Raw genomic sequence first — 8,404 nt, 5'->3', positions numbered from 1 at the left:
AATAGCTCACACCAATAGAGCTCAACCCGGACTACATGGAACATGCCACAAATGATCAGATAATGGACACACAAATCAAGAACACTCGCTATTACACAACATTTTGTCACTGTCCATATACTCCCCTTTCCTTGATCTTGGAGGACCTCTACAATGAACCCTACATGCTTACCCTTCATGAAGAAACTCCCACTGTGTCCCTCTTCATGAGCAGAGCAATTCCCTCTTGCACCACTTCCCCAAAAACTTTTGTTTTTCCAAATTTACAAGACTAGAGCTAATGGCCTTTTTCCTCCTCGTGCCGATATGTAGGGATTAACAGTATCCCTAGCTCTAATCGGAGAGACTAAGCTTTGTTCTAGTCGCATCGATCCTCTTATGGAATGTTTTTTAAATGAAGAGCTAAAGCTTCCAACTCTAGAAGCTTCGTAATGGAATTCTGGTAGATGGTTTGGCCAGATGGAGTCGAGGATGTTAGTTTGGGCTCCTTTTCCTTATAATGATGGAACTACCTCAAGAGATAAGACCTTCTCCCATTCATCCTATATAAACCTCCCTTTTTCCCAAGCACAAGCTAGTGTTAATATTGGTGTGCTAGTGCTAATTAAGATTGGAGTACACAACAAGCTATTCATAGTTGTAGCTGTCTAGTTGTGTGAGGGAGAAGTGTAAATTTGGTTTAGTGTGAAGCCTAAAGGGAAGAGCCTTAAAACTACTATTGTTGAGGCCATCATGGAATGCTAGCAGAAGTGTGTGGGAACCAGGTTTTTTTGGAGGATAATGACAATGTCAAGACAATGGTTGTAATCTCTTCTTGATTCAATATATATGCAACTATCGATTGATTTCCTACATGATTTGTCATCTTACATGTTCATGACTTTATGTTTCTTGACTTGTTAAGTAGGTTGAATTACAATTTGTCTATTATCACAGTTGTTGTTTACTTGTTTCACATGTTTGAAGAAGGAAGTGAGAGATAGCTAGAGTGAGAAAGCAATGACATCGTTAAACAGGATAAGCGTACTAAGAGGTAGGCCCTCTTAATTGGTTCTAACCTAAGGAAATCTTCCATAGAATGTATCAGTTGTGGCTAGACCCATTATCGAGCTAGAGGAATTTGTTTGTGTCCGCACTCATAATTTTACTTCACCAAACTCGCCAACATAGGATACAGTTATATCAATTTGTCAAAGCAAGCCAACTCCTTCACCATGGCAAGTGGTTCACGAGGGACCAGGTTCAACAGAAATTTCCTAACCTCATGGAGGCTCTGCACGCAATGGGGACCATTGCTTCCTAAGGGAAGAGGAAAGATCCAGGTAGATATTGGTGGCCACCTCCCTATTCCACCTAGAGCCCCTAGTCAGTTTCATCTGTTTCGTTTCTCATTTCATCATTTACTATTTTTAGCAGTTTTTCGGGTCCTGAATTTCTGGAGCAGTTTTAACCCCCTAAACGGGGTTTTTTTGGGTCCACGGTAGGATCACAGCCATAGGAAGGGGTCTACGGTGAAACCTATAGTACTCGGTGAGACCTTTCCAACAAGGTATCATACACGCCAAACAGAGATAATATGACCAAGTTACAACCTCGTGAAGTTGGTTTCCCAACTAACCCCAATGTGGCCCACAAACTCTTGGTGTTACATCTCCTAGGGTTAGGGTTTTGATTGTTTAGGGTTTTCTCATGATTTCCACTAATAAATAGACCCTTGAGCCTCATTTTAATACAGTTCAGAGCCATGTAGCCACCACCTCTCTTCATAGAGATAAGCTACCATCGCCCGACCTATCTTATTTCCATTCTGTTTGTAATCATAGTTCAGCATTTTTTTTATTAATGAAATGAAGTGTTTTTCTGTTGCATCTATGTGTTTATGATGATATCTGTAAGTTGTCACGTTCATGTTTAAGTTTGCATCAGTTAGTTAAGTTACATGCTTAAACATGCATATTAGTGTATATAGATTTAAAGGGGAAAATTAAACCAATCTAGATTCATCTTAACTCCATATCTATCAAGCACTGAGAGGGATCAAAACATGCAAACGCCTTTTAGAGTTTTATCCCTCTAGGCACTTGGTAGATCCATAATCTTAAGTAGAGATATTATAGTATTGATGATGATGAAGAACATCCACTAAAATAAAATAAATAAGACTTTGACTTTTAACATAATTAAACTTTCGTAAATGTACTCTTTGTTTTAACTTTTAAATTGCATACAAATTAAATTAACTTTTAAAATTAACTTAAAATATTAATTAATTACATATTCATCCATGTACAATTTTTTTTGTTTTTAGAAAAAATCTACACAATATATAAACACAAATATACATAATTTTTATTATTTGAATAAAAAATGAAAAAGTTGTTTTCTTATTAATTGTTATAGTGATAATAAAAATGGGAATAAACAGTGTGGAAATAACCATACTTAAAAGGTGGTAACACTTATCTTTTCTCAGATGGAGTTCTTTTTAAGCACGAGTGGTGTCATTCTCCCACCTGACCAAGACATTGTGGGACATGGAAACAGGCCCTTTTAGTGGTTGTTAAGATGTGAATGAATTTGAGGTGATGCCACTTAAAAACATTTACCATGGTAATTAAACAGCTTTTCACTCCACAAACCAGTTAAATATCCCTTGATTACCATTTGAATCTCTAGTATACATGCTAGAGCTTCTCCCATGAAAAGCATCATTCCAAGCTAATGTCGAGCATGGCTACTCCCATACTGGTTAAGGAATTTCACAGTTGTAACAACACTGGTTGTTGGAGATTTTTTCTCCATAAGTAGGCTTCAACACTCACAATATAGTATAGGGACCCTATGTTATTCTATCTTCCTGAGAACTAGCCTAACACACACCTATAATTTTTGGTTCACCTCTGAAAACATAGCGAGGAAGGTCCTCACATTACCAATGTTGACCATATTTTTTAGGTAAATTACTACTAGTCTCCTTGAGAGATTTTTCCCCCAAGTGCCACTTTTTTCTTTCAGGTTCACTAGGCACTTGACCACATTCATGCACAATTCTCATTGCAAGTGTGATAGAGGTACCTCTTGCCACTGGATAAACCATTTCGTTGTTGTTAAATTGGAATACACTCGTCCAGGATCCTCCTCTCTACACTCAGTCTTATGTCTTTCTCTTTAGTTCTTTTTCGCTTCTCTTTACATTATGTATTTGTTTGGTTTGTGAGCCCCTATGTTTGCCTAATGTTAGTTCCCTTGTGGCCTCCTTATGTATCACCTCTCTAGGCTCCTCTCTTCCCCTCATGACTCTCCTTCTTTGGTAGTGAGTCTCCCTCCCAACACTTTCCTTGGCCAACTCCCCTCCCTTCTCTTATGTTAGAATATTATCTTCCCCTCTTTTCCTGGCCATATTCTAGGATCTGTGTTGTTCCCTTGATTCTCCTACGTGTGCTTCTTTATCAATACCTTGATATCCTTCTAACGAATCTTTGGTCTTATTCTCTCTTTAATGATCCCATCATGCCTTCTCAACATGCCCACAATCACATGTTTAAGGCACCTAAGTACCCACGAGCATGCTTTGCATCTCGATTCAAGTCACATTCTAAACCAAGCACCCTAAGAATTAGTTCACCCCTGTTGAGTTGAGTTGAAACTAGGTGAGGGTTCCCAATTCAAGATAAGTGTGCCTAAGAAGAGAGGTTGAGACAAGTCAACCTATGAAATGAGTGCTCTCAACCAACCAAAATTTGAGGTTCCTTACAATGATTTGTGACATGCAAATCCATAAATGAGTTGGCAAGGAGCACGTGACTTAACCCATGCAGAGTTGGCTTAAGTATAAGTGCTTATAGAATAATGGTTTCTATTGATATGTGGTGGAACAAAGGTTAGACAAGCTAGGTGAAGCATTGTCTCAAGTGAAACAATCATTAGTTCATGCAAAACATTCCTTCATCTGAATCATTATGAGTTATGTATATTTTTTCGAGTAGAGAGACAAGTTGAAGCAAGCAAGGTTGCAAATATCACTTATCTAGATGAGGTGCATGTCCAATTTGTGTAGAGAAATTCCCATGGGACTCACTCTACCCTTGTGGTAGAGTGGGAGTCAAGTCAAGGAGGTGGACCAAATTTCCTTATATGCGAGTTGGAGAAGTGAGCCATGGGTTTTGGATTTGTATTGCAACAGTAGGATGAGATTTGTTGCAGCCAAGATGAGTAGCCTCACATGCTTACGTTGAGGAACTCTTGTGCCTGATACATTCAATGAAGGTTTGATCAATTTGGTGTGTCTCTTGTTTATGTTTGAGGCTTAGGTTTTGGGAAACTAAGTGGGTTGTTTATTGTTTTATTTTGAGAGTAAGTCAAGGGCCCAATTCCTTATATATTGCAAACTCATATTGTATATGTATAAATAATTAAGGTTTTAATAGAGGGTCTTCCTATTATGATCCATGCGACTTAAAAATTATAAGAAACTAATAATTATTGTCCACTTTGAGGGGGGGGGGTGGTCTCCTTATACAACAAATGCAATGAACAAGACAATATTTGATTATCTTAAGACTAGGTCTCCTATTGTGTGTGTGTGTAGGAGACAAATGATATAACTACAACAAAATGGGATCATGATGGGTTTTAGCATACATAAAAATATAATAATAGAAATGTAATCACTCAATATATAGGGCTTAATAGTATGTTTCTGGGTACACAAGGGGATTATATAGAGCTTAACATGCCCCTACCTTTCAAAGAAGTGTTGTCCTTAACACTTGACTATCTACATTGGGTGTTTCTGCATGAAACACTCATCTTCCCATATTGCTTCTTCCACTCATAATTTCTTATATTTGATGAGGTACTTAGTAATTGATTGATTTCTTAGTTGCTTAGTCCTTGTTTGATTTTTTTTTGTTCTACTAATATTTTTCCTTCTCATTAATCTCTAGTAGAATAGTTTGGAATGGGATCTTATCATTGATAACCTTCTTTAAGAAATAAACATGGAAGAGTAGATGTATGCATGAAGATGGAGGCAACTCCAATTTGTAGGTCATACTTCTAATCCTCTACAACACCTTATAGGGGTCATATTATCTTGGAGCTAGTTTATTGTCCTTATTTTGTTTCTTGAGGGACATCTGTTTATAGGGTTGTAGTCTCGTAAATATGAAATCCCCCATTTTGAATTCCCTTTCACTACAATATTGATCTACTGGAATTTTTTTCATCTCATTTTTTGACATAACCAAGTTGTCATTCAACAGTTTGACAACCTGTTGTTGGTATTGGATGTGGTCCTCTACTTCTCGAGTCTTTATAGTCCCTTTCAAGGGTGATGTGATTAATGGAGGATATATCCACAAAGTGCCATAAATGGTGACATTTCCTATGAAGTATGGAAGGATGTGTGGTACCACCATTCTACCAAGGGCAACCATTTGACTGATTTTTTTCTATTTATTAGATGCAAATAAATGTAGATATCCTTGTAAAAGTTTATTCACAATCTCAGTTTTTTCATCAGATTGCGGATAGTAAGATGAGATATGAGCCAATTGAGTACCCAAACAATAAAATAGTTTATTCCAAAAAATTCCAATGAAAATTGATCTCTATAACTTACAATAATCTTTGGTATTCAATGTATCTTTTTCATTATTTCCAGGAAATATTTTGCCACAATATTTTCTTTAAGAGGATGATAAAGAGAGAGAAGGTGGACATAATTTGTTATTCAATCTACCACTACCATAATTAAACTCTCTCCTTCATATTTTGGTAAACATATAATAAAATTCATTGAAACCTCTTCCCAACTTTGGCTTGGTATGGGTAATGTCTGAAGGAGCAATGGGGAATTGATATTTTCTCCTTTATTTTTTTGGCAAACATATATTCCACCATAAATTTTTTCACATCTTCTTGTAGACATTCCCAAAAAAAAACTTTCTTGATCCTATGTTATGTCTTCAATAACCATAAATGCCCCCTTATAGGAAAAGTGTATAATCCCAATAGGACTTTCTATTTGAGTTGAGAATTCTTACAAGATTATATGCGATCTTGGAACCATATCAAATCATTTTTCCATGTAAATTTTTCTACTACATCAAGGTCCTCCTATAGTTGTTGAATGATCTTGCATATCTTCTCAAGTTGCTACCATTCTATCCTTGAATCCTCCACCTAGTTATATTGTGGAATGGAAATAACACATAGAAAACTATTTGTGACTTCCTCTTCCCTTTAGAGTTCATATGCCATAATATTTGGTTTTCCCTTTTTGTAGATAATTTCTAAGTCATAACCCAACATCTTATTGGCCCATTCTTATTTCTCTTCTAAAGATAATATTGTCTCCAAGTACTTTAGACTATCATTTTCTATTTTTACTTTGAAGTGCCTTCCTATTAGGTATGAACGTCATTTCTTAATTGCATGTACTATGGGCAATATTTATTTTTCGTAAATGGGTTTGAGTAAGTTATTTCCTTTAAGTTCGCTACTTTCAAAGGTAATGGGTTTTCCTTATTGCATCAAAACTACCTCAATTCCATGGCCTGAGGCATCACACTCCACAATAAATATTTTTGTGAAGTCAGGTGTCGTCGAGATGAGATTTGTACAAATAGCATCTTTAGGTTCTTCAAATGCTTTGGTTGCTTCTTTAGTCCATACAAATGATTCCTTCTTCAATAATTTTGTTAGAGGTGATTTTGTTTGGCCATATTCTTGACAAATTTGCAGTAATATCCTACCAATCCTAAGAATCCTCTGAGTTCCTTCAAGTATTTGGGATTCGCCATTCCCTCATAGCTTTGGTTTTGTTAGGATCCACATTGACACCATTGTTTGATGAAATATGACCCAAATATTCAACTTATTGAGTCCCAAAGGCACACAGGGAAGTATTTGCATATAGTTTTTTCTCTTCTAATAGTGTCAAAACCTTGACAACATGTTGTAAATGTTCTTCCCAAGATTTTTTGTAAATTAGTATGTTATCAAAAAATATTAGCACAAATTTTCTAAGGGTTTGAAAATAGAATTCATCAAGCTTTGAAATGTTGAAGGTGCATTTTAAGTCCAAAAGGCATAACCAAAAACTCATAATCACCTTAATTTATTCTGAAGAGCGATAGCCAATTACGTTAGGTGATAACCAACACTTCATATTAGGTCGATAGCCATTAAGATACACCCCATCCACTAACATACTCTCATACAATTTTATAATATAAGATATATTAAATTATTTCATTAATACAAAAATATGATAAGATTGAGTTTATTATAATAATGCCATTTTTATAAGCTTTATATGAATATTTGGAACCATAAACTCTATATACATGAAACATGATTTAGATTTATGAAATAGTAAATAGAATTCATTTTTTTCTATAAATAAGAAATAGCCTTATGATTAATTGTTTTATTTAATTGAAAATTTTTAAATCAAAGTTATTATTTCTAAAATATTAATTGGCATAAAGAAATAACTAATATAATTCAAATCTCTCCATATATGTTAACTCTATCATTAGATTAAGTCAATGGATAAAGAAAATTAATGAAAATGGTGATATTGACATCTAAAGGCTAAAAAAAAATTTAATATTAGAGTTTAATATGGGGTGTATAACTTTTAATATTGTGGTTTAAAATTAGGGTTTACAATATTAATATTAGGGTTCATTATATTAAAATTTATAATGTTAGGGTTTAATACTATGATGTTGGAATCATACAAAAATTTAACCGATGTCACATCGCGAGAAACATTGTCTCAATATGACAATCAATCTCACAAACATTATTGCAATGTTACATTACATTGTAATTTATTTGTCGCATTGTTAAATTACAAAACTGGGATTTAAAATTAGGTTTATAATATTAGGGATTTTTAATACAATATTAGGTTTTAATATTGGATTTATAATTTATAATATTAGGGTTTATAATATTAATCCTAGAGATCATACTACTAATTTATTTGACAATCATGGGCACAATGTTTCTAATCTTTTGGGTTTATAATAATAATCCTAGGGTTTAATATTAATCCCTTAGGTTTATAATATTATTTCATTAGGTTTATAATATTATTTCATTGGGTTTATAATATCAATAATCCCTTAGGTTTATTAATCCCTTGAGTTTATAATATTATTAATCCTTGGATTTATAATATTAATCCCTCAAATTTATAATATTAATCCTTGTATTTATAATATTAATCCCTAATATGTATAATATTATATTAGGGCTTATAATATTAATCTTAGGTTTGATATATTAATATTAGGGCTTATAAGACTAATCTTAGGGTTTATAATCCCTTGGTAGTATAATGCTAATCCTAAGGTTTAATATTAATCCCTTAAGTTTATATTAGTAG

The sequence above is a fragment of the Pinus tabuliformis genome, chromosome 8 (assembly GCF_031772625.1).
Source record: "Pinus tabuliformis cultivar Carrire ecotype Pingquan chromosome 8, CPIR1, whole genome shotgun sequence".
Classification (NCBI taxonomy): domain Eukaryota; kingdom Viridiplantae; phylum Streptophyta; class Pinopsida; order Pinales; family Pinaceae; genus Pinus; species Pinus tabuliformis.
Note: the sequence above shows the minus strand (reverse complement) of the source record.